The following is a 26,992-nucleotide window of genomic DNA, read 5'->3' as shown; positions in this document are numbered from 1 at the left end:
TAACATTGGTTTTAAGATCATTTTCTTGTGTTTTAGCCGCATTGGAATATTCAGGGCTTGCTGTAGTGGAATGTCCAGGCTCTGGTGGTGACATATTTCTCTTGCTATTGTTTGTGTTATTACACTGATATTTAGGCATATGGATTTGGAGTGAGTATAGGTCTAGGTGTTACGATAAATCATTCCTCCAAAAGCCGCCTGAGCCCCACCGCCACATGTGAGCTTTACGCCAGCCACCCGCCCGAGTCAGGCCCAAATGAATACACAGAAACTTGTATTAGGTTTAAAGCTGCTTGGTCAATAACTAGGATTCCTCATCTGTTAACTCAATCTTAATAATCATAAGTCTCTATATTTTATAAAACTTATCTTATCGGACGCCTTATTGGCGTTCCTCTTTGTCAGTGGCTCACATCCTGCTGCTGGAGTAGGAGCGAAGGGGAAAAAGGAACCCTCCCTGTTTCTCCTTTGCCTAAATATGAGTCTCCTTGCTATGTCACTTCCTGCTTGGATCAGCACTTCTCTACTACATTTCCCAGAATCCTCTTTGACTCCTAGTACCATCTAACTTGCTGTTTCATTGGCCAAACAGAACTTTATTTAATAATCAATATGATAAACATACACAGAAGTATTTCCCCCATCATCTAGGTGCTGATTTTTGGATTTGTCTTTGTTTGGTGTGTGTTTTCTTCCTTTGTTTCTGTTTCCTCTCTTGTCTTCTGGCTGCAGTGACCTGTGGTAGAGTATAGGGTCTCGCCAAGCTGTGAGCTGGACTTCTGATAGCTTCGATGGCCTCTGGTCCAGCAGAGGGTTGCTGCCCCAGTTTGGGGCTGGAGTTCTGGATGTGTGTGTGGTCTCTGATCTAGCCAGAGGTTTCCCGTGGTTCAGGATGCTGGCCTGGCTTCTGGTGGAGCTTGAGGCTTCAGACAGATGTGTTGGCGGGATTTAGTGACAAAGAAAGGAGGATCAGAAGGGTGCAGGTGGTATGTGTGGCTTGCCTGGTTTTCCAGGAGGTGGCCTGGCCTATGCTCGGGTAGGAGACTTCCACCAGAGATATGGGCTGGGACATGGTGACAAGGAGAGCAGGGGCTGGTGGGGTTTTACTAGGCAGGTGCAGGCAGGGTGGGGTGGTCTTACCTGGATTCAGGGCTCTGGCCTGGTCTCTAATGGGATAGGGGGCTTCTCCCAGAGGTATGGGCCAGGACATGGTAACCAGACACGAAATTATTTCTCTTACATTTTATCTAGATTATCTGTCTTTGTATTAAATTAATAAAAGAAATGATAGGTCATCCCGCAAACAGTCGTTATTTGGCAATCCATTTAATGGTGATTTTTCTTTTTGTTCTTGAGAAATAAAATGCCCAACTTAAAAAAAAAAAAACTTAGCCTGTGTTTGAGGTTAGAAGGTCATGTGACTCCTGGAGGCATAGTAGCCATCTTGCTACCTTGTGGTGACCAGGAAGAAGATAATGTGAAGAGGGGCAAAGCAAAGCAGTGGGAGTCTGACATCTCAAAGCTGCCTCTTTGGCTTTTCTTGTCTTCCTCAGACGCCTAAGAGCTAGGAAAGATATATCTCAAAGACTTATAGGTGTGTGTCTGTGGAAATAGCCTAGCACAGTTATGGCTGATATATGGGTAGGACTGTATTTCAGGACATTTTGCTGTAAAGAAAATCTTGGCCTCTGCCATAAGAAAGTTTTGCTTACAGATAGATGCCAGTCTGAGCAGAAGTAGCTAGCATGATATGTCCTTTGGATCTATCCCTCCTTCATTGACTTCACTAATAAAGTAATAATCTCTAATAAGCCCTTAGTTGAGTGCTGGTCCTAAAATGAACAATCAAATATATAATCATTTTTAAAGGTCGTCTTAGGTTCATTTCCGCCATCTTTAAAATAGAATAATAATATCCTGTTGAATAGTTCAGGTTAATAAAAATGCTATGTGAAACACCCAGAACATTTAATCAAAAATAGTAATTGAGCACCCACTATGTGCCAGAATGTTCGATGCACAGGTAATACACCAGAAAGGGAGGCAAACAAAGACCTCCTCTCATGCTAGTGAGAGAAGATGGACTATAAATTAAAAACATAAGAGTCTACTAGACTGTGTGCTGATGATAGTAAGCCCAAGAAACCAGAACTGGTATGGGATATGGTTATACAGACAAAGCTTCATTTGAGTGTAGACTGGGGAAGATATTGAGTGTAGACAGAGGAGACAGAGAACTCAGTGGAATGACATTCAAGCATTTGCTTACTTCAGTTTCTCACTTAAGCCTCATGGTAACTTTATCAAAGTACTCCCATTACACAAATGAATCTAGCATGGTTTGGGAGGGCAATATCAAGAAATATTCCCCTAGAATGTTCAAGTAAGCACATTCCATGACCATAACTTTAGGAAAGAGAAGCCTGAACACATTCTGGGAATGGAAAATGCAAGCCAGTGGGACTGGATCCCATGAGCTGGTTGTGGGAGGATTATGTTGAAGTAAAAGCAGTAGACAAATGCATCATCAGGGGCTTTCTGGGCCCTATTGAAATAGTGGAATTGACATTCAGTCCACTATAGTCTTTGGGGTGCACTTTGCAATATGAACCCATACATGGGTTTCTTATGAATGTAGAAATTAAGCCTATAGCCTCAATTCACTCACTAGGGCACTTTAGACTGATATCTGTAAGATAACTAAAATATTTGTGGAGATCTCTGATGATGTGAAGGTCCGTCTTCTCACTGTGCTCAGATATTTGTTGCTAGAAATGATAGGTCCTAAAGGAGGAAAGAAGCCAAGCAAAAGACACTGTGTGTGTGTGTGTGTGTGTGTGTGTGTGTGTGTGTGTGTGTGTGTGTGTGTGTGTGTGTATGGAATATCTTTCTGTACACTGTGAATATGTGTTGCTTTCATTGGTTGACAAATAAAGCTGCTTTGGTAAATATTTGATCATGAGTCTGCTCCACAGTTGTCCTGAGCTGGCCAGGGGGAAAGGCTTGGTCACCACACAGTAAAGGGTAAACTTCACTGGACATCGCTAATGAAGGTCCAGCTCAATCAAGCCCTTTATTAAGAATATCTTTGCCTAGAAAATATGCTTTTCTGGGTCTTTGCCTTTTATCTCCAGTTACCTCTCAGGATGCTCTGGAGAACTCAGAAAGGTCAGATATTTTAGTCCAAGCCCATCTCTAATTAATTGTAGTATTTATGTTTAAATAGATCAATAGTTGAATTTGACCTCAATGTACAATGTGAACTATTACATATCACTCCTACATGAAGGAAGTTGGAACACATGGATCAGACAAAGCATTTATATTGAACCCAACCAGGTAAACAAGAAGCTTACTTCTAGTAAACAGCATATATCAGAATTAAAAATAGGAAGACTGCATTCAGGTCCTATCTAGAGCTGAATCCTAAAGGAGTAGAAGAAACCTGGGAGAAACATAGTAAAACCAGGCAAATCCTACAAGGCTCTTTTAAACGGCAAGACAAGCTTGGTAGGCTGGAAACCACAGCCACATTTCTGAGTCACTTTGTCTATTTAAATAGGTAAAAAAAAAAAAAACCCGCACATTAATAAGTTACACATGCTATTTCTTTTGTGTTTCACAATCACTAAAAAATTATTTTTAAGTGAACCAGACCTGTGGGGAACAAAGCTCTAGCAAGATGAGTTTGGGACAAATTTGTTGGAAAGAAAGGAAATATTAACATCTTTTCAAGAATATGTATTTACTTTGTTAAATGGTCCCAAGGACAAGAACCCTCTGCAAGAGAGCAAACTGAAGGACACTGGACATGTGCTCAGTCTCTCCTCTGCCTGAAATTACACCATTCAAATTCTTGGGACCTCGCACTGTGTTCTACTTCTTGAAGACATTTATGAGCACACAAATGTGCTTAGGGAAGAGTATCACCGTTTGTCACTAAGTATCACTCAGGAAATCTGACTTCATATGGAAGAATAAGTGTGTACATGCATGTGTGAGTACATGAGTGTGTGTATGTGCATGTGTGTATGACTACATTTTGCTCACATGTGCTTGTGTTGTCTGCATACATATGTGTTCCTTATTCTGTGTACTTGTTATGCAGGAGTCTGTGTACTTGTTAATATATGACTGTATGAGCCTGTGTATCCATGTACAATATATTTGGATGACCTGAAAAGCTCTACGTTATGGTTTCAGAGAACAGGCTTTCCAACTGAATCAAACTGTATGCACTGTCTGGCTTTAGTTAAAATTTCCAGATAATGGAAAAAAAATTTCTCATATTCCTTCATGTTCAAATGTTTCTTATATGATTTCCTTCTATGCGTGTGTAGTGTACTTTGTGATTTAATGGAAAATCAGATAATTACTTCTACCTTGTCAAAATAAAAGCAAACCACTCATTGATTACGAAGAAATCTGTGAACATACCATCCTTCTCAAGGGAGTGGTTTTTTGACCTTCTTAATGCTGCAACCCTTTAATACAGTTCCTCATGTTGTGATGACCCCAACCATAAAATTATTTCCATTTCTGCTTCATAACTGTAATTGTACTACTGTTATGAGTCATAATGTAAATATCTGATACACAGGCTATCTGATATTCGACCTGTGAAAGGGCCATTCTACCTCCAAAGGGGCCGATAATTCTCTCCAAAGGTTGAGAATTATCAGTGTAGAGCAAAATAAGTGCTGTGTCCTTATCATTTCCGTTCTCTTGGATAGAGTTGCTGGGTGTTTTTCTGAGCATGTGTAATAACCTCCTTCCTCCAATGCTGTGGTACCTCTCCAGGGAAAATGATGTGTCAGAGGTAGAGCAGACCTCTGTTTATGAAGGCTGCTGCTGATCCAGTCACCAACATGGTTTATGTGAGGTGGAACATTTCTGAAGAATAGGAAAAGGGAAATGATGGGAAATGTTCACAATTTCCTTTCCTACATATTACATAAAACAGCTGTACTTATCCAAGACTGGCCTGGTTTTCAATTTTATTTTCATACTTCCTAACAGACTCCAGGGATGCTATTGATTAACTGTGTAACACTGGTCAGCTTTCCTAATGCTCCCTTGTATGTGGAATGGAGAAAAGAACAACACTTAAACCCGCAGGGTTGGTCTAAATTTCCAGTGAAGAATTACATGTATAGCCCTTAGAATAGCAGCGGGTGGCACCTGCTAAACACTAGATACCTATTACTGAGAATGTTTAACTTGACTATTCAAAATATAAATATTTTCATAGTATTAATGTATAAAGGGCTAACATAAGAGCAGGGAATTCTACGTTTGCATCAATAGAATTTGCTTCTGGTGGTTGACACCATTTGTGAGCCAACTGCCAGCACCAGGCAAACACATGGCTGTCTTACTTAGTTCAGGTTGCTACAACAGAATACCATAGAGCACAAATTAGGGGCCCAAACTGCAGACATTTATTTAAGTTTTGGAAATTGGGAAATTCACGACCGAGGTAATAAAGATTTGATGGCTGGAGAGTGCTCACTTTTTCACATTCAGACCATGTTCTCTTATGGTAGAAAGAGGATGAAAAAGCTCACTGGGATCTTTTTATAAATGGCACCAATCCCACTCATCAGGCCTCCTCCTTCATGAACTAATTATCTTCCAGAGGCTCCATCTTCCAATGTCATCACACTGTTGCTCAGAATTTCAACCAAAAGTATTTTGAAGGGATACAATTAGTTTATCACAATGGTGTTACTTTTGGGAGCAAAGATGTTGATTATAGATTTCTTTTTGTGTCCCTAAGGTACAATGACACCAGAGACATCTCAGAGCAGCCTGTCATGTCCATTCATACGCTGATACGATGTGTTAGACAAGATAGTCTATTCCTTTCATCAAACAATACACTTAATTTTGAGGTGTGGAAATATGAGTTTCTCCTTCATGTCTTCACTTGATTTTCAGTAGACAGTGAAAGTCACTCCAAAGGGATGACTTTGTCCTGGGCTGAACCCAGCTGTGCTAGATGAAGCCTCCTCCTCACTTGTACCTGACAGTCCACTTGCTGGCCTCAGCTCTACCCATTCTCTTAAACCAGCCTGATTATTTTAGTAGCAAGGTGAAAATGCAGTCCTACCATCAATGTGCTAGTAGAATATTCTTTGTTTTAAATCAGGATAACTCGTAAAGCTGTATTATCAGGTGTAACTGAGAAGATTTAATCATCAAATAACTCCCTTCTTGTTTCCCTGGGGAACATTACTGTTCTAGTTTAAAAACCCTCCGTCCCCTGAGGATGCATGTCACACTTTAAATTGTTGCCATGACTTTAGTATGAATCATCTTATCCTATGCCTCCAGCCACCACTGCCCTGACTGAGGTTGACATTGTCCTCTTGCTCTACCTCCTGGGCCATGTCTTGACCTCTGGTGTAACTGGGTGATTGTCACTAAATTGCCACAAAGGATTTTCTCATGTGTGACACAGGATGCAAGAGATGCCCACGGAGATAAGATTCATGGAAACTCCCCATCCCTGATGTGGGTCCTCAGAGCCATCAGTCTTCAGAGGGTCAGCCAAGTCCAACCTCAGGCCTAAAACTCGGGGCAACAACAACCCAAGCTCTCTGACGTCTGGTTGTGGCTCTCAAACATCAGATATCTTCCACACCTGTGTCCAGCATCCCGGAAATACTTTCTGATACTCTTCAGAGCCCTAGAATTGAGAGGGCCTTGAGGGAGTAGATGTAGGTAGGTGCACTTATATCTCAAAAATCTTACAAACAAAAATCAAGTTAGCAGTTGTTTGAGAATTAAAGGAGTCATGAGCCAGACACTGTCAAAATCAGAAAAGATGCAGGAGATTATTTTTTATTATTTTATTTCTAATGATTTATTCATTTTTATAAATGTCTTTATGAGGATATTGGATCCTCTGGAGTTACAGACAGTTGTGGCCGCCATGTGGGTTCTGGGAATTGAGCCCAGGTCCTCTGGAAGAACAGATAGTCCTCTTAACCACCAGGCTGTCTCTAGGCCCAAAAGATTCTTTTTAACATCATGAGTTTTAGAATGTTATGGGCTGTATCAGGAAGCAAAGCAAAGAAAGTCCTTGGTTGGCTTATAGAGGCATATTTGGGAATCATTTGTGGATATTTCAAAAAGCCAAAGAAAGTTGGAAGTGAAGAAAAAGGAAAATGAAAGAAAAAAACCTCAGATTCAAAATAAATGTGTGGTTCTATGGAATATTCATTTTTGTGTGTGTTTTTCCTCTCACAGTTGGATTTTGCATGTGAAAGCCAGTGGTATAGCAGCGGACTATGATGGATGTCTCCACTACCTTATCTATTTTGATGGCCTCAATTTCTGGCTCCTGGAAGGAGAGAGGATAGGAAAAAGTGTTAGTTAACCTATTTCCTCAGGGCGACAGTCTATTCTAATGTATGCAGAGCCAACAGTTGGAGAATGGGAGAGTGATCTCACTCTGCCTTCTGTTTCCCTGAATTATCTATGATGGGTCCTTGACAGGTCTTTTGCAGACCCTCGAAACACTTTCCAGGCTCTTTCAAGCAAGATTTCCTTACCTGCTAAGAGTCATTTTGGGGAGCATTATTTGTTGAATTGTGTCCATTACAAAAGATTTGTTAACATCCCCACTATTAGTACCTCCAGATAGAACCTTAGATGGAATGAGGAATCTTTGCAGATAAGTCAAGTTAAGGTGAAGTCTAGGATGGGCCGTGGATGCAGACAACCCATGGCAAAGATGGCCATGTGATGGTAGAGGCAAGGAATGGATTATGATGCCAAGGATTGATCCCAGCTTCAGGTTAGCTCCCATGGGGACAGGATTTGTACCTTCCAGAACTGTCAGAGAGTAAATTCCTTTTGTTTCAAGTTGCCTGGCCATAGTGCTTTATTATGGCAGCCTTAGGATTCCAGTTCAGATTCTCTTAAGTGTGGGGATTAAACATCCCCACTCCTCATGCCCAACTCAGTCTGGAATAGAGGTTATTTCATGCAGTGTTTAGTGAGTGATGGACAGAAGGAACCAAGGCTCCTGGTTGTAATCGGATGGCTGCTGGAGCAGTTCTTATTTTTCAATTTTGTCTTGTACAAAAGCACCATTGAGTTATAAAACCTTTGTGAAGATTTTTTAAAGATGTTCTATTATAAATAATTAAAACAAACCCCAGATGACTAAATTTATAGTAGTTAAATTATGCAATAATGCCATCACTGTTATGTTATCTCTCTGTAAAGAAATCTCCCTTTGAAAGCAAAAGTATGCATACAATTACAGTTTGCTGAATTTTAAATGCCCTTCTAAAAAACAAACATCATAGTTGGCATGAGTAGCCAGGAAAATACAGCTATGTATTGCTGCATTCTTTCCTTATTTTTTTTTCTTAAAAATTTTTATCACATTAATTTAGTTAATTGTGTGTGCATATGAGTGTGTGTGTGTGTGTGTGTGTGTGTGTGTGTGTGTGTGTGTGTGTGTGTGTTGGTGTGTGTGTGTGTGCATGCGCATGCACGAGTTTGTGCATGCCATGAAGTCTACATGGAGGTTAGAGAACGACCTGAAAAATTTGGCTCTTCCTATCTCAGGTCAGCAGTCTTGGCAGCATGAGCCTGGAGCCACTGAGCCACAGGCCCTTTCTTTTGTTTTGAAATTATCTTTTAATTGAAGCAGCCTGGACATTCCTAACAATCTAAAAGGTCTGCCCAGAACTAACTCTTGCAGAAAATCTACATGTCTATGCAAAGAGATCACTACTACTAGCAATACAGGCGTAACTCGGTGGGGTTTCTTTGACTTTGGCGAGACTCTTTATTTTCCATGGTAAATATGCTAACACTTCCTGAAGTGGGAATGCCAAAATCATAGAAATCCTAGTGTCAAGACAGCACCAGAATGGAAGGAGGACTGAAGTCTGCATTTTGTGATTTTAGTCTCTATACAAGCTATGGGACTGGGGGAAAGAAAAGAGAAGAAAACAGTCAAATCAGACAGGTGTACTTTTACCCAAACACATTGGGTAATATGATGGCAAACTAGTTATAAAGGAAACAACTGTCTAGAAACACCCAAGACCCTCAGCAACCTGTTCTTTAACCAGACAGCCTATACCAAGGGGGAAGTCATCCTCATTATACCCTGGAGCTAATAGGATAGAAGAAACAAAAAGCCTGAGAAGGTGATGTAATTAGTAGGGAGAAGTAGGCTTGGCAGATTTCTCTGTCTCTACCAGGAAGATGGGTCATCGATGAACATACTTTTAATTAAGGGAGTTTCAGAGGGTTCTTTATCACATGGGTAAACAATTTCTTAGAGTAATAGAGAGGTTGTCAATGATTCTTTTATGTTCAAAACACTCTATATTGTGCTGTAGGTCACTGAGAGGCTGTAGAAGGTGAGAGCTGTTCAATACTCATGGCCTAAGGTCTGCAGAAATTTCCATAATATACAGAATGATCCTACAGGGACAAGAATGCTAAGCTGCAAATTTTCATTTCTCCTGGCTATCTCAGCTCCTTTGCCTCATTTTCCACAAACACCCTTAACAATATGGATTGTTAAACTGCCTTTTTAAAAAATAAGCCTGGGAATTGAAATTAAAACTTCAGCCGATCAATCTACCTTAATAAAAAAAGAAAACCATACAAACCTAAGCATGCATTCAGCAGCAGGGAAACCATTGTGTGGATGCAATGAGGCTTTGAAATACAATTGCAGGAGCAGCAGCTGTTTATTTGATTATCCTCTCTGGCAACTTTGGATTTGAGCTGTATAGATGCCTGGTAAGGTACCTGGCCTTTTTAACTCACTGCAAGGATTTCTCTTTGTTCTGTATTTGGTTTTATTCATCTCTTGTTCCCAATCAGTTGTGGGTTGACATGCTAATAGCCAGATGAACATCTCCAAAAGACTGGCGTTTTCTTAGGTTTGTTTCAAACTGAAGTTACAAAACTAAGTCATTAGTCTATTGAGCCATTAAAAGGAACTCACTGTTCTTACCAAACAAAGACAAAACATCAAACAAGAAAATTCATCCAATTTAAAGCAGATTGAAGAAGAGCTTGAGATGAAGAATTTAGTGCCAGAGCAACATGGCCCACTCAGCGCAGTGTGAAGGGTGGTGAAAAATAAATTACTTTTCTGTATCCATTCTTGCTAGCCAGCGGTGATTCATGGATCCCTTTGTCCATGGAGGCCCAGGCTGCAGTGTTACCTGTGCACCCGAGGGAAGGCTGGATATACTTCTGTAGGTGAGATGGAAGTACTGAGGGCTTGGGAGGTCCTATTCCTGGTAAGGTTGGCTTGAGCAGACTTGGGAGTTTATTGTTTTATTGTTTCTGTGTTGCACTTCATAGACACTGGATGTTCCTAGGTCACTCTGCCAATTAAAAGCTGCCACCTCCTTGCTTTTCCAACCTCTCTTGTGGGAAGGGCATGAGTTCTTAGTGTAGGCAACTAAGTGTGAAGCCTCAGTGCTTTTCCATCCCTCCAAGAGATCCTCAAATTACCCAGTATCCATTTGTAAGTGCCTTTTGGTGAAATCAGGCAGAGTTCTACTGCTTGCAACTAGGAGCACTGATGTTCATACATAAATATCAGTGTTTGCTTTGCTCTAACTACTGGGTAGGGTATGGAAAATTTTCATTTATATCCCCTAAGGGAATGTTGTTACTGAATGCTGATTGCTCTGCTGTAGTCTAAATTAATTAAATGACACAGTATCTATTGTAGAAAACAAACGGAGACCATTTTACACAGTCTACTGTAAATGGTGATTATAATGTGTGATCTTTCCAGAGAAATAATAGCAAACAATGTGTTCATTCAGAAGGCTCCTGTTGGAAACACCAAGGCTGTCCTCTAAGCTGTAATCCATTTCCTCCTTAGCACTCATGTAGCAAATTCTCCAATGATTTAATGACAAAAAGATTGCAGTAAAATCCCACATAGGAGTAAGAGAGATGGAAACAGAATAAGTGTACAAATTCTGCTCTATGTAAATGTGAAGTCAGTGAGCATTTCTCCACCCAGGATAGGAAGTAGACTGTTGTCTGAGGTTGTCTAAACAAAAATTAAGGCTATTTTGGATGCTCTATTTCATCTTCTTGGGTACACTCAAAAGTTGGAGGCCCAAGATGAAAGGTCTGCTCATTTCTCAAACAATCCTGTGCACAAGGACTGTTTGACCAGTGCTATTCTGAGATACTGAGTGCCTAGTGAGCACATATGCTATAATAAAGGTTCAGTTACTTCATGCTCACAGCTTCCTGTGGCAGGTTTTATTTTCATAGTACTTTTCAGGCAGGGCAACTGAGGCTTAGGCATGTCAGCTGCTGTGCAGTAGTCTGTGGCTAGTAGGTAGCACTGAGGAAACACAAGTCTTAAGACACCTCAAACCATCCTTGATGATTTGCTGATGTCTTATCAAATTCTCTTTTGAATGTAAAATAAGTTGCCATGAACGAATGATCAGAGCTTCTTGAACCTTTGTAAAGCATTGCCATCCCAGAAAACTCAGGGTTTAATGATGAGAAACGTGATACATGATACAAACCAAACTGTAAGAGACAGAATAGAACCACTTAGATGGGAAAGTCCCAGGATGACTTTCATCTTCTGCCATCATCTCAGAACAACATTTTTCTCGAAGAGGTCTGAGAAGGTCAGGCCTCAGACTAGGGATATACCTCAGCTGATAGAGTGCTTGCCTAGAGTGCAAGAAGGCCTTGAAGTACAAGTGCCTAGAGTGCAACAAGGGTTTGAAGCTCAAAACTGAATATAAACCCAGTGTGGTGCTGAACAACTTTGAGGGAGGAAGCAAGAGGACCAGAAGCTCACCATCATCTTCAGTTATATATGGAGTTCTAGGCTATTTTTGGAATACAAGGGATCCTGTCACAAAACAAAACAAAAACCCTGGACCAAACAAAAGAAAGGCCAGGCCTCTTTTACACCTTCATTCTAATTCAGAAGATTCTTGAATGGTCTCCTTCCCTCACATTGGGCCACTTTCTTTTTATGTCACCACATCTCTCCAAACGTCTCTCCAACTTTGCCTAAAAAGACTCTTAATAGTGTCATCCCATGACCGGATCCTAGGACACATTCAACTTCATCAAAGAAGGATCAGAATGTGGTTTTACTGATGCTGAAATTTTTGAAGCTAATATTGCTCACTCAACTTGGCCCCAAACTACAGATAACAAAACAAAAAATGGCTCTGAGCAGGTACGACAGAGAGAAAATTCAATGGTTATCAGGTAGTCTCTAGGAAACTAATATTTCTATTGGAAGTGTCACCAGAGGCTCATGGTTAAAGGCAAGATCAGCAGGAGGGGGAGGTTCTTAGGAGGTGGCAGGACCTTTCAGATGTGGAGCCTAGTGGAAAGTCAGTTAGATCATGCCCTCAAAGAGGAGCTTGAGCTTTTTCTTCTTCTTCTTCTTCTTCTTCTTCTTCTTCTTCTTCTTCTTCTTCTTCTTCTTCTTCTTCTTCTTCTTCTTCTTCTTCTTCGTCTCCTCCTCCTCCTCCTCTTCCTCCTCCTCCTCCTCCTCCTCCCCCTCCTCCCCTCCTCTCCCTCCTCCTCCTCCTCCTCCTCTTCCTTCTCCTACTCCTCCTCCTCCTCTTCCTTCTCCTCCCCTCCTCCTCCTGCTTATCTTCTTCTCTTTCCTCCCCTGTCTCTTATCTCTGTATCTCCTCTCTCTTTCTCCCCCTCCTCTTTCTACTCTCTGGATATTATGAATTAAGTAGTATCCTCTACAACATGGGTTTTCCATGTGTTGTCCTGACTCACCACAGGCCTAAAGTACCAAATGATCAAGAATTCTCTAAAACTGAGAGTACCAATAAATCCTTCCTTCTTTCTTTTAAAAAGATTTTGAGATGACACTAACTAACAATCTAAGCAACAGAAGAGAGGCTACCTTAAATGCCCTCTCCTGATAATGGGATTGATGACTAATTCATATGCCATCCTATAGCCTTCATCCAGCAGCTGGTGGAAGTAAAAGCAGACACCCACAGCTAAACCTTGAACTGAACTGAAATCCAGTCACAGAGAAGGAGGACTGATGAGCAAAGGGGTCTATACCAGGCTGGTGAAACCCACAGAAACAGCTGACCTGAACAAGGGAGAGCTCTTGGTTTGCAGACTGATAGCTGGGAAACCAGCATGTGAGTGTCAGTGAGGAGAACTTGGAAACTATGGGGCCCCTTGTAGTGGATCAGTACTTATCCATAGCACAGGAATGAACTTTGGGAGCCCATACCACATGGAGAGATACTCCCTGAGCCTAAACACAAGGGGGTGGGCCTAGGCCCTATCCCAAAGGCCATGACAGATTCTGAAGATCCCCCATGGAAGGTCTCAGCCTCCCTGGGGAGCAGAAAGGGTATGGGATAGGCAGGGTGTTAGTTGTGGGGGTAGAGGAAAAGGGATGGAGAGGGTCTTGGGATTGACATGTCATTTTGTTAGGAAGTCAAGCTACATAGGATTTTTAAAATTTTATTTTTGAAATTACAGTTACATCATTTCTCCTTTCCCTTTCCTCCATTCAACCCCTCCCATATACCCTTACTTACTCTCTTTCAAGTTCATGACCTGACCTGTTATTTGTTGTTATTGTTTCGTGCACAGGATTTTATAATAAATCAGCAAGACTTTAAAAATAGCAACATTTGTTTGTAGATAAAAACCATAATTCAAACCTTCTGAGCTTTGGCTCCTCCTTTTCCTTTTGCTTCAAAAATAAGAACAATAAAACCAATATCCATTTTTCTGAGTTGTATCTTGGAAAGATTGCTAGAGCAATCCTAAGCAATTTAATGAAGTGCAAAACTTTCTGGAGACATATGATAAAACTGCAACGTGGACCTCTAACCTTCTCTTCAAACAAGAAAATATGGTCACATTTAAGAAACCAACAAGTATCTTTTAAGTAACTTTTAAATCCATTTCCTTCTTTCCTGTTGTGTCCTCTACACCCCATCACCAATTTTCTACAATTCTAAACTTTTAGGCACATGGCAGGAGTAATTACTCCAGAAAGAAGATTAACCTGATGTTGATGAAGTCAGCATGTAAAAACAACAAAAGCCCACTTGCTCATAAATACTACTGAATTTATTGGGTTTCCTGGAACCAAGCTTACATGGTATAAGTCCTGTGCCCAACTTTAACTAACCAATCTCCATTATAATTCTTTCTTTTGCTTTTTTTCTTCCAAGCCATCTTTTTCTCAATGTGTTCTCAATGTGCAAGAACACACCCTTCCCAACACACACTCGCAGCTTCCAGACATTCTTTTCCTTTTGGGAAAAGAATAACATTCAGAGCAACATAAATGCTGCATGTATTTGACTCAACTCATTGACAGGGCTCTGTCTACATTTTCATAGATTCTAAGCAGTATACGTGTGCCATACAAATGTGGAGTCACATTTGTTTCTGTGTTTTGTCTCATTTCATGGCATGTATAAAATGTCCCTATAAAACAACTTTTGTAAATTTTAGGCAGATGATACAATATATAATATTACTTCTCGACAATTCATGTGTTAATTTTTTTCTATGTGAATTACATATTTCATAGCTTCATTCATCTCAGGTATATTTTACCAGTTCATATATTATCTAACATTTAAATACATATTTTTTACAAACTCTACAGGCTGTCCATAAGCAAATGACCTTTCTTGTCCCAATCTTAAGGCTTGAGAGACAGCCAGTTAACTATTCCCACTAAGCTATCACTGTCCCATACTTTTGAGGGTTCTATTTTGTATTGTGATAGTCAATTTTATGTGTCAGCTTGACTGGGCCATGATTTAGCCAAATTACACATTTTTCTCAGTGTGTCTGGGGAGATGTTTCCAGCTAAGAATAGCATTTGACTCTGTGGATTCATTAAAGCAGGCCACCCTTCTCTGTTGAGGCTCCAAATAAAACAAAAATATGGAGAAAGGAAGGATTTGTCCATTTCTGCTCCTTATCACTTTAGATTGGGTACCTTACCATGTTGTCTCCTGCTCCCAGACTGCCATTCACACCAAGTAGTTCATCACCTTGTCTCTAGACTATGAATATGGACTAAACTTACTGACAACTTTGCTGGGTCCCCAGCTTGCAGATGGCAGACTGTGGGACTTTTAAGCTTCTATAATTTTAAGTCAGCACTTCATGTTTTGTGATTTATCTCTTTTACTGTGTGTGTGTGTGTGTGTGTGTGTGTGTGTGTGTGTGTGTGTGTGTGTGTGTGTGTGTGTGTAAACTAGATAGATAATAGATGAATGGATAGATAATTTTTTTCAACCCCAAAGTATTGCACATAGTTGAAAGAAAATAATGTTAGATAGACAAGAATTAATGGACTTGAAGGCCTTTGGAGACAGACTCCATCTCCCTCACAGTCAGCTTCTGACTCCATGTCTATTTCCCTGGTAGCAAAAGTAAGGGAAGCTTCATATTTGCCCTTCTTTAGCATTTAAAATATCCTATAGAAGGTGAAAATACCAGAACTTTGTTGAGCCCATTAAGGGAACAGAATGCTACTTCCTCTGATCAAAAGAATGGAATTTCTGGTCCTGCTTAGAGAGACATGATATTCTGATCTGATCCAAAGACTTGAACTTTAACTAATATTATCTCTTCTCTTAGGAGTTAATCCAGTTAGGCCTCTCAATCAGCTGGCCAGGAGACCACCTCTCAGGAAAACTGATACACTTGAAAACATGATTAAGGAGATAGGAAAATGTACCCCCCGACCCACTGAGACAGTGTACTTATATCTCCCAAACCATGCTTGCAACTCACTCACAGAGAGAGCATCTTTGCTAAGTCCTCCTGTTTTTCTGAGTTCTGTCTTAAAAAACAGACCTTTTCCTTTTCTCACTTTCTGTTTCTTCTCTGGATGCTGGCCAAAATCCTAAATGTGCTTCCCCCGTACTTGAGGGTTTTTCACTGTTTCTCTGCCTTCCATGCTCTTTCTTCCTCCCAGTCATTGCTGACATTTACAACTTTCTGAACTTGTTTTTTCTCTCCAACTATAACAGAATGGTCATTGAGCATCCTTCTGAATCCATGTTTAATTCCTTCATTTTTGAGACTAAACACTAAGAGAAAGGCCCCAGCTCTCCCTTATAAGCTGAAGAGATAGTTTCTTCTTGAGCCGAAAGAGTGACCAAGGCTTGGTGTATGAACTACCTTCTTGTTGTTGTGATAAAACCAGCTTGAGGAAGGAAGGGCTTTTCTGGGTCATAGTTCCACGAAGGTTTCCCTCAGGATTGGAAGTCATGGTAGCTGGAGCCAAGGCAGCTGGCTACACTGTGTTTATATTCAGGAAGCAGAGAACAGTGGATGCTAGTGTTTAGTCTAGTACTTTCTCCTCTTTAAGTCGCCTGGGACCCTGGCCCATGGAATGGCACCATCTATATCTATGGTAGACACTCCCACTCAATTAACTTAATTTAGATTAAGCACAGAGGCTTGTCTTTCTAGTGATTGTCCATTTCATCAAGCTGACAATATTAACCACTGTACTCAGGAATATAGAATTAGGTTGCCCTGAAAAACATGTTTTGCTATAGAAGTGATCACATGAGCTTTTATTAGTTAAAGAGCAAAGAAATCCATATGTCAAGAATTTATCAAATACACTGCAAAGGACTATCAGTACGCAGGTGACAACACAGTGGGGGATACTCTGTTATGAGTCTCAGATATTAGATGATGACTTTCTTAGTTTTCAGATTGGTGGAACTTGGTGATCAGATGAGAACACATTTGGAAAACTTTACTAGTCATAAGGATGTGAAGTCAGACTCCAAGCTGGGAAATGAATGGCTTGTGAAGGAACTAAAAGTCAAAGAAGACACTCTGACTCTGGTCTGGAACATTTTAACACCCTGTAATTAGGAGGTTCAGCCATTTGGCCTGGTAGAATCTTTAATACAGGTGCAGGTTTTCTTTTGCCTAGAAACCAATTTCAACACACTCCTTATGTTTCAGTTACATAAGATGCATGTGAACTATTGGTTCTTTTCTGCTGGAGAGCCCTGATTAGTACATGTTTGCACTTGCAGTTACACATTTGATACATCTCAAGTGTGATGAATCTTTGCATACAAGGAGTGGGTTTGCTCTTTAGGCTCTGTAAAATTTTGTACCAAGTTTGATAAATAATATTGAAGTTGGCTAGAAAAATTAACAATAGCAATAGCAACAAGCAATCACCCTGTGATACTGGGTTTCTTCTCTGACACATCAATGAACTCCAAAGATCATGTATAAAAAGGAAATTCAAAAGTGATTTAGGAAATGTCAGAACAAAGAGAAATATTCCCATGGCCTCCCATAGACAAGAGTATGGTGCTCATTTGGAAATCTTAGCCTTTGCATATGTGTTTTTCAAAAGCAAGCTCATTAATTTGTAGATTTACACTGAAGTTCATATGTCTGATGGCTGCCATGCTTGTCTCTGCAGGGAAAACAGACCTTGAGGTTTGTGGATCTCTTCCTCTCTCTATCTTCTCAGCCCTCTCAGAGGTCCAAATATTTGCTGTTGGAGAGGTGCTGTTCTCCTCAGATTATCTATATCTAAAGTCAAGTCTTTGATATTCTTTTCAATTCCCTGTCATCTTGCAGGGCCCAGTCACCTGTAGCTGAAGATACAATGGTTTATACAAAGCCTCTCAATGAGTAAGGACCAAAGGTCATATTCTAGACTTGGTCTACACAAAATCACCTTTAAGAAATCATTTCTCCTCTCTCTCATAGCCTCTGAGGTGATAGTTCTCTGTTACCAGATCCAGGTTTACTATCCCCTCTGTGCCCTAATCTGTAACCTGGAAATCAACCCCTGTTGTATTGTCCTTATCTTCTGGCTCCTTGTTGCATTTGATGGATCAGAAGGGACAAGGAGAAAGATTGGCCCCTATTCCCTGCATATGAACACACACACACACACACACACACACACACACACACACACACACACACACACACACACACATATATATATATATATATATATAATATATATATATGCATGTATGCACATGCAACTACACTCACTCCCTGTGGGAGTGGCCTTGGCTGAGGCTATGGCTCTGCTCCCATTAAGAGACCAGACTACTTCTAACTCCAGAAGGTTGTTTTTCTGGATGAGAAGGGGTACTAACGTCTATTATTGCTGGTCCTGGGATTCTTTGCCTCCCCGATGTGACTTCTTTAAATAGTCCTTTCAATAAATTTGCTCTGATGCAGCTTTGCAATATGTGTTCTATTTCCTGTGTAGTTCCTGTCTGATGGAGTTCTCTAATGTGTATAAGGGTTCCAAGAAGGACGATTTAAGACTTCTTTTCACCCCACTGCTGTCTGTGCCTCTGACCACACTGTGTTGCTAGCATATCCAGGGTAATTTTACAGCCACGGACATGCTCAAACAATAGCAACTTGCTTCAAAGGGGGGCTTGACTTTCCATTTTGTTATTTTTAAAGTCAACTTAAGATGACTGTAATAGTCAGTCATCATCATCCATTAAAGGAAACTGCTTATTCAAAACATTTGGCTTAGAGTTGGCAAATAGACCCCAAAGCTACTTCTTTTTTTTTATACAGGCTTTATTTAAGAACCTCTGAATTAAAAAGCCTATAATTAATTAAGGCACCTTTTTTATTTGCCTGATTCATGAAGTCCACCTTGCCCCAGCCATGTCCCTGCTGACTGACTGTAAGTTTCTCAGTCTGTCTCTCTGGACCCTATCCATCTGGCCTATCTAATTGTAACCACTGGGATGTAACTAGACTCTGACAGCATTCTTCCTTTTGAGTAATCGCATCAATGAGTTATATTAGCTGTCATATTAAAGTAGCTCCCTGCTAACCTCTGGTAATATGAGAACATAGTTACCATTAGTTTTTCTTTCAGTTGGGTAACACTGCTTCCTCAATGTTTTTGCCTCCTGAATCTATGCTGTGATGAAAGGCAGGAGATGAAACAGAAAAGCAAGGAGGTTTGAGAGTGATATGATATTCAATTTATGTAAGCATTTCCCACTAAATTAAAACAAACACATTCAGCAAAGAAATTATAAAGCTTCAGAATGGTGAACTAAATGGCAGGGGTGGTAATGGCAGCTCTTTCTGTGGGATAGGACTTAGGAAGCATCCTACCTGACTTGGAAATCTCTAGAGGTAGAGAGATGATAGCCACAATCCTCATGTCAGTTTTTTTTTTATCATCCTTGCCCTTTCTCTGACAATATTGAACTAAAATTAAAGGAAATATCAATAGCTTACTTGCCTGCTATATTCTATTACTCCTCTAAGATTAAGGCATAAAGAACATTCCAGTTTCTCATCTCCAGAAACACAGGCTCAAGCCATTTTACCAATTTGGAGGCATGTTTACAGACATGCCTGGGATTGCATTCTTTTCCTATTTAAAATGGATCAAATATACTTTGCTTTCAATGTCTTGTGAAGCCAATATATTTCTCGATGAGTGTGATTTGAAAATAACAAACACAGATTTCATAAGCTGATGTCACCTGTCATAAATTCAAATTTTCCAACCTCGTTAAACTCAGACTCTTGCTACTTGGCATTGCCATGGTCTCTCCATCTTTCCGCACTTGCCCTGGAGGCAGGAAGATAGCAAACAGGAAAATCAAACAGAGACATAGATGAGAAGTGAGGAGAACTTGAGAGGACTACTTTTGCATACAAAATTCAAAGTAGCGGTTGTCTATTTATATGCACCCTGTCTCTTTCCCATGTGACTCCAGCTGCGGAGGAAGAATTGTAGTTATCAACAGTTTTAAGGAAAAGAAAATTATCCAATTGAATAAAAATGTATCAAATCAAAAAGTTATGTTCTGATAGTTCTCCTATTCTATCCCCTGTCCTTCTTTTCTTTCTTCCCTCCCTGTCTCCTTTCCTTCCTCCCTTCTTTCAATTCTCCCTTCATTTTCTTAATTCAGCAGAGGGGCCCATGCCAGACCACAAGTAATAGAATTATATAAATAGAAATACTGAAACAGAAGTGGACTTCATAAAAATATATTAATTAGATAGGAGTCATGCCATCTTGTGTTTCAATCCCTACACTGAATGTTGAAAAGGGGGGGATTCTATATTTGGCATGGCCTGCTAATGTGCCATTAGTCTAAATACACAGATTGAATTCCCATGCTACTGATGGCCCCTTCTGCCACTTTTAACAGCTGTCACTTCTCCTTCCACTGCTGCGTTTGCCACCCTTCCCTTGCTCTGCCTTCTTTGGTAGAAAGCTGGCTTGGTAAACTGCCAACTCCAGAGACAGTTTCTACAGTCACAGGATGCCTACCACCCTAGATGTACACAGAAGGGCTTCAAGCTCTGTAGAAATCAAACAACTGCGATAACTATAGTAAAACAGAGCCTTTGTAATGAAATGCTTAAGCACAGAACCAAGTAGAGAGAGGAAAAAAGCAGGGTAAGTATGGATGGGTTTCTAAACATATAATGTTAACTTCCTTACTTCCAGCAATGTGTTAACGATAATCAAAACAGGGAGATCATTCCTGCTTTGGTCTTCCTCTATTTGAAATTTTCTAACCATTGCTTACATACTGGAAGTCCCCAAGAGGGATTTGATACCACTGCAGGCACAGGGCAATATCATTTGTTCCAACCATTTCCCTACCCTCTTGGCATCAGAGAAGTAGCCCACCATGGGAGTGGCCCAAGAACACAGGGACCTCCTGGAATACATACTTTACTAGTTTTGCTTCAATTTTCCAGGATGTAGGATTACATTATCTTGTCTAAGGAACTATTATCTGAGGGTTGCTCCAATACTACACAATGCTGGACACAGTCTCTGTTCCAGTTTGATGAGACCTCCATCTCCTACCATTTATCCTCTGAGACACAGATGATAGCTACTTTATTGTACCTGACTTCGACTTCTCTTTTCATTTAAAACTGTAAAGATGAGGTGACCTGTAAACCTCTCTGCACCAAAAATTGATTGATAGTTTGGCTTCCTTTAAAAGCCCAAACTAAAGACTTCTATTTGAAGACTGAAATCCTAGCACATAGAAACAATTAATGTATGTCAAATGAATGCATACTTTCCCTAAACCTGTGTTCTCTCCAAACAATAAAACATTTCTCAATTGTTTAATTTTTGTGGCCATTTTCATTATAAAAATAGAGAAAGACACACAGCAGAAAGAAAAATGGCTCCCATACTACATTTGTTAATGCCAGATCATGGAACTTTTTTTTACTTTTGTGTAACTTGCACTTTACATTTTGTGGTGTGTATTAAAGAAAATTATCTCAAGGTGTGTTGTATAACATGTAAAGAAACTGGTACAGGTAGGAAAATATGATGAAATTGATAAAATGTTGTCCCCTTTCTTTAAAACGCTCCTCAGTTGTTCATTCTTGTTAGCAGAGAGTATGCAAAGACGATTTGCTTATTCTATTTGCATCTCTCCTTTCCTTCTGGTTGATCTGCTTCCCTTGCAGCTATAGCAATATGAAAAAGTTCTGCTAACAAATATAATCCACAGCTCATGCATTGCCTTACAGAAGGTCTCTCCTGAAGAAGGGTAGTACTTTTCATTCTTCCTCTATGAGGTCCAGAAGCATAAACCTCTTATAGGCATGGGAGAGAAAAGAGTTTAAGAGAGTTTGGGTGACAAATAGGTCTTAATCTAAAGAAAGATTTTATCCATGCCTCAACTATCTTTATATGGAGTTCCCTTGTCTGATAAATAAAGTTTCTATCTGGTTAAGCTTTTATTTGAGCTCTGCCTGTAATATGCATCCAGGGATCAGAAGATAATATCAAGTGGACAAAATAGGTACTTAACCTTTAAACTTTAACTGATGTGTGTGTGTGTGTGTGTGTGTGTGTGTGTGTGTGTGTGTGTTGTGTGTGTGTGTGTGTGAGAGAGAGAGAGAGAGAGAGAGAGAGAGAGAGAGAGAGAGAGAGAGAGAAAGACCAAGACAGAAACAGAGACAGAGATTTTGAGTCAGTATCTTATTTATTGAGTCAGTATCTCATTTATGTAGTCAAAGCTGGCCTTGAACTTTAATAATCCTACTTCTACCTGCTGAGTGTTGAGATTGCAGGCATGGGTTACTACAGTCTGCTACATGTTCTTATGTTATGGAATTCCTTTCATCTTTTTTTCATTAGCGTTGATGATGGTCATCATATATTTTCTTTAGCATTTGTAGCCAGTCTGAATTGTTTGTTTCGTGCCTCTTGTTAACAATTCATCAGTGTTATTTTCACTGGAGTCTATTTTTCCAAACTCAATTATATTACTACTTCACAACAATTTAGCAAATAATGCAGTAATGTTAAATGGCCTTTGAAGTCCAAGGCCAACTTGACTCAGATGAACTAAATATTAATACTTATCTATATGATCTTGAATAGGTCCTTTAACTCTTTCTTTTCTAAGTTTTATCCACAGAAAATCAAGGTAATGATATGCTTGAGTTACTCATTTGTGTACAGTGTGAGCCAAGTCTTATGTGTAAAAATTTTGTAAATGATAAAGCATAATAAAATTCTTGATTGTTATGAATGCTATTATGATTATTTACATAATTATATAACATAAAATATACACTGTCTCTTTTACCTTGTTGATATTGAGCAGAACAATGAAAGGTGCCTTGAAAGCTATTAATATATGGCAATTTTTTAATACCTTATTACTTTTCTGAAGGCAGAATGAATCCTCAACCTGAGCCCTACTGCAAATATTAGTAAACCTGGGCAATGGGCATACACTACAAATATGGTTTTTGCTTTTGAGCTTTTATGTGCAGATGATAAATATTTAAGATATTGAATTCTAAGCAGTGGATCTAAAGCTCTTGTGTTACTGGTTCTTTCTATTTCTCTCCTCCTCACCCCAGGGTATGTATCAGTGCAACCTGAGCATATTGCCCTTGGAAAGCATGACAGGAGGGAAGGTCAGTCAGTCTTTTATGGCTTGGAATGCAATTGAAAGTGGCAGTAAAAATTAAGATAGCTATATCTGTTACTTTCTGATTGTCCAGGTAGACAATCACAGCAAAAATTATTCAAGCTCAATTTTCTCTTCAAAAGCTTTATTGATTATGTCATCATATTTTCTGATGGTTCGAAGATCTTATGTTAATTCCTCAAGTGAACTGGAAAGACTCATTGGATTCCTAGAAGGTATATAAAAATTCCAATTACAAAGAAGGTTCTGGTAATGTGTTCAAGTATTTACTATCTATTAGCAGGAATTTGCTGTATCTGGCACACCAAAGTGCCATTTCAAGATAGCCATATATATCAGTTTGTCTGTGAGTTTTGCATATGTCTTTGATCTCAGCATAATTATTAATAGTGCCTGCCTCTACTTTCTACAACAATGCATTACAAACGTATGCTATTTTAGAACCATTTTGTTAAACTATTTGAGTAAAACAAAAAGCCTTGTAAATTCTAGGTAGGGGCTAACCTTTCATGCACTGTCTACCTCATGTGGAACTTTTAAGACACCATCTCTTATAAACATGCATGGTTATGTCCCAGAAACAAGCTGGATTGACTTGTTCACTGTCACCACCACAATCACCACTTAGGAAAGAAAGGTTCAAAAATACTGCATTTGAACATCTATGTTAGAAGTTGATCAACTTTTTTGCCAAGGACCAGACTTACATATATTTCAGTCTTTTTTGACCATGCAGTTCCTGACTTAGCTACTCAATTCCACTGTCACAGCACAAGAACAGCTCGATAGTATACAAGCCAGTGAATGTGGCTGTGTTCCAATAAAGCTGTGCTTATTCTAACAAGAAAAAGGCCTGGTCTGGTACATGGGCTGTAGTGTGCTGACCTCTGATCTATTGTAATCTTTTCTCTTGATAACTGAATAAAGCGAATCCATACAGCCCAGATTTCTTTTTAAGTACTAAAAGGAGCAAATGGCAGACAGTTGGCCTTAGTTAGATGGTAATTAATATCATAGCAAGACACTCCCATTTCTCACCAGTAAAGCATCATTTGTCCTGTCATCAACACATCCTGCTCGAGCCTCTAAGTTCTAGTCCATGTTTAGCATAATTAAGAACAGAAAGGAAGGTAACACAAATGTGCTCTTCAACTGTTATGGAATGGGCTAGCAGCTAGCTTTTATAGTGTAGGTATTTGAAGAATTGTTTGGTGACCAACATCTAATGCAAAGAGGTTTCTAAAAAGTTTCTCTTTATTCTGTTATCTCTTTGTGTTTTCATAGAATGGGGGAGGGGGAGGGGCATAAGCCTACTTTGGGGAAATACATCTGAAGTGTATAGATAAACAAGTTTGCCTCTGTGAAAGAAGAATTGAAGGGAGGCAAGGATTGAAACATGCTAGTAGTTAGAACACCCGAGGAAAGTCCATTGCCCTTTAAATCAAAACAGAAAGGAAGACATGAAGGAAAGCCTTGAATAAAATGAAATAAATGCTGAAACTGTACTCAGAAACACATCAAAGCCCTGAATTGTTCTCTTGCCATGTTGGGGACTGTGAAAATGTGGTACAGTGCATGGTGTGTGTGTGTGTGTGTGTGTGTGTGTGTGTGTGTGTGTGTGTGTGTGTGTGAGAGAGAGAGAGAGAGAGAGAGAGAGAGAGAGAGAGAGAGAGAGAGAGAGAGAGAGAGAACAGGAATTACAATTAGATATCAAAATGCCAAGACCTAGATACTGGACATATTAAAGAAATGAATTCAATCTGTGTGAACAAAGTGTGAAACATTCCAAATCACCATGCTGGCTGACCTGGGATAGGAATCCCCAGTAGGGCAAGAGTGGACCATCTCTCCCGAAGAGGTAGACACTAGCAGCCTGAGGAAAGAAGAAACATGAAAGCAGATCTAGATTTGCCTTGCAATGACAGCTGCATATTAATCTAAAGAATTTCTAAAAAATCAAAAAGACATTTTTCTGCAAAATACACCCCTAGAGCCTCAAATCATAGTACATGGGAATAAACTTGAAACAGGATTGATTTCATCTTAAAGGGAATAGTCCTTTGAAATGCTACCAACTGTAGTTGTCTTATTTGGTTTTCAATCCTATAACAAAATTGTGCCATATTGTGTCAAATAAGAAGATAATATAACAGCTTTAAACAAATTTTGTAATTATGGCATCAATCAAATGTGCATTAAAATTGTGTGTATTTTGGAAGTTATGATGCAGAATATCAAGTAGCTTTAAACATTAACCTTTAGTTGTCATTCCACTTTCAAGATCTGAACTGAAGGGGTAAGATTTCCTTAATAAAATATCCAGATTAGGAGGTGTCCTAAGCATTTGAGGTGCTTGCTCTTCTCTCTTGTAAACTGTGGGCACTGCCCTTGCAGAAATTAGACACAGAAAGAGGCATTCATGGTCTGATTCCTCTCTCATCAGACCCTACATACATGTCTGGTCTTGGGCACTAGGCATACTCGGGTTTCACTAGGACATAGTTTCTAAACCATAGAAAACTGATTGCTGGTGGTAATCGAAGAATTGACAACTGGATCTAATTCGGTCTTTTACAGAACTCTTCTTTCCAGTGTTTGATGTCCTTTGAATGAAGAGGCAAAAAGATTAGAAAGGGCTTATGCAAAAATCAGGCAGATCTGAATTTGAATCTTCACTCCAATAATTAGTGTCTTGGGCAAGGTTTCTTCTTCTGTAGACTGAAGGTGCCCCATATAAAAATTAGAGGAAGTTTGTTATATTTTACAGGTATGATGTTTTGTCTTATGTATGTCTGTGCTAGAGCAGTCTGTATGTATTTTGTGTCAGGACTAAAACCATGCCACTATAGTTTTTTGTCATGTGCCAACATGTTTCTATGGGAGAAGGTGGATTTGGGACATAATTTATTCATTTTTTACATGGGGCCTTCCTATGCAGCTCAGGCTGACCTCAAATGTGGAATCTTCCTTCTTCAATGTCTGGAATGCTGGGATTGTGGGCATAAAGAGATTGCTCATCTGTTAAGAGAACTGACTGTTCTTTCAGAGAACCCAGTTTGATTTCTAGCATCCACATGGCATAGGGCTGTAGTTGGAGGTTTTTCATCCCACCTGCCAGTTCCCAAATAACCACACTAAGGCTTAACATTAACTACAATTGCTTGACCAATGGCTCAGGCATATTATTGACTAGCTCTCACAATTAAATTAACCCATATTTACTAATGTGTGTATCATCACAAGACTGTGGCTTACTGGTAATGCCCTGGCATCTTACTTCTATGGCAGCTACATGGCATTTCTCTGACTCTGTCTTCTTTTTCTCCAAAAGGGTTTGGATTTCCTGCCTAGCTATATTCTGCTTGGCCATTGGCTCAATCAGCTCTATTCATTAACCAATAAAAGTAACACATATTCACAGCATACAGAAGGACATCCCACATCATCTCCCCTTTTCTGTCTGATTAAAAATTAAGGTTTTAGCTTTACCATAATAGAATAATATATAACAAAACAGTTATCAAGCAAGAATTACCATTATAATATTTAGTGTATTTGTATCTGGCAAAATTAAAGAACATACTCTATCCTATCTTTATGAATCTAAAGTTTTATATCTAATTTATCTTTTTTGTAACTAAGGAAAATTATAATTATATAACTATCTAGTCTTCAACTCCATCCAAGACCCCAGAAGGATGTAATATCACCTAAGTAAACTGGAACTGCATTGTAAGCAACTTTCAAAACTCTCAAAATGACAAAGATGTCTGGCTGCCTGAACAATCACCCAAAGTTCTTCTGTAACATTGGGACATCCATCTTCAGCCTACAGTCCCATAGTATCTGGAAGACTTTTTTTAATGAACCAGGAAATTTGAAGATCTGTTCTGCCTTGTACTGGCAAAGTCCATCAGTTGCTTTTTTCTGTGTACTGCAGAATGTCTGGCAGTTTCTTCTGTGAAGCAGAAACCCTGAAAGACTGTCCCATCTTGTTT

General features: G+C 39.6%; 1 long non-coding RNA gene across 3 annotated transcripts in view; it reads right to left on the bottom strand.

Moving 5' to 3' along the window:
- Positions 1 to 23,101: 23,101 nt before the first annotated feature.
- The window catches only part of LOC103159251, a 42,583-nt gene continuing 38,692 nt past the window's right edge, over positions 23,102 to 26,992 (bottom strand). For all 3 annotated transcript variants that reach the window (XR_004772032.1, XR_003480379.2, XR_004772033.1), the window contains 2 exons: positions 24,802 to 24,867; positions 23,102 to 23,202 (listed from right to left, as the gene is read on the bottom strand). This is a non-coding gene — a long non-coding RNA (uncharacterized LOC103159251). The remainder of the gene's footprint in view (positions 23,203 to 24,801; positions 24,868 to 26,992) is intronic.

The sequence above is a fragment of the Cricetulus griseus genome (genome assembly GCF_003668045.3).
Source record: "Cricetulus griseus strain 17A/GY chromosome 1 unlocalized genomic scaffold, alternate assembly CriGri-PICRH-1.0 chr1_0, whole genome shotgun sequence".
In the NCBI taxonomy this organism is placed as follows: Eukaryota; Metazoa; Chordata; class Mammalia; order Rodentia; family Cricetidae; genus Cricetulus; species Cricetulus griseus.
Note: the sequence above shows the minus strand (reverse complement) of the source record. Positions and strands in the feature narration are given on the sequence as shown.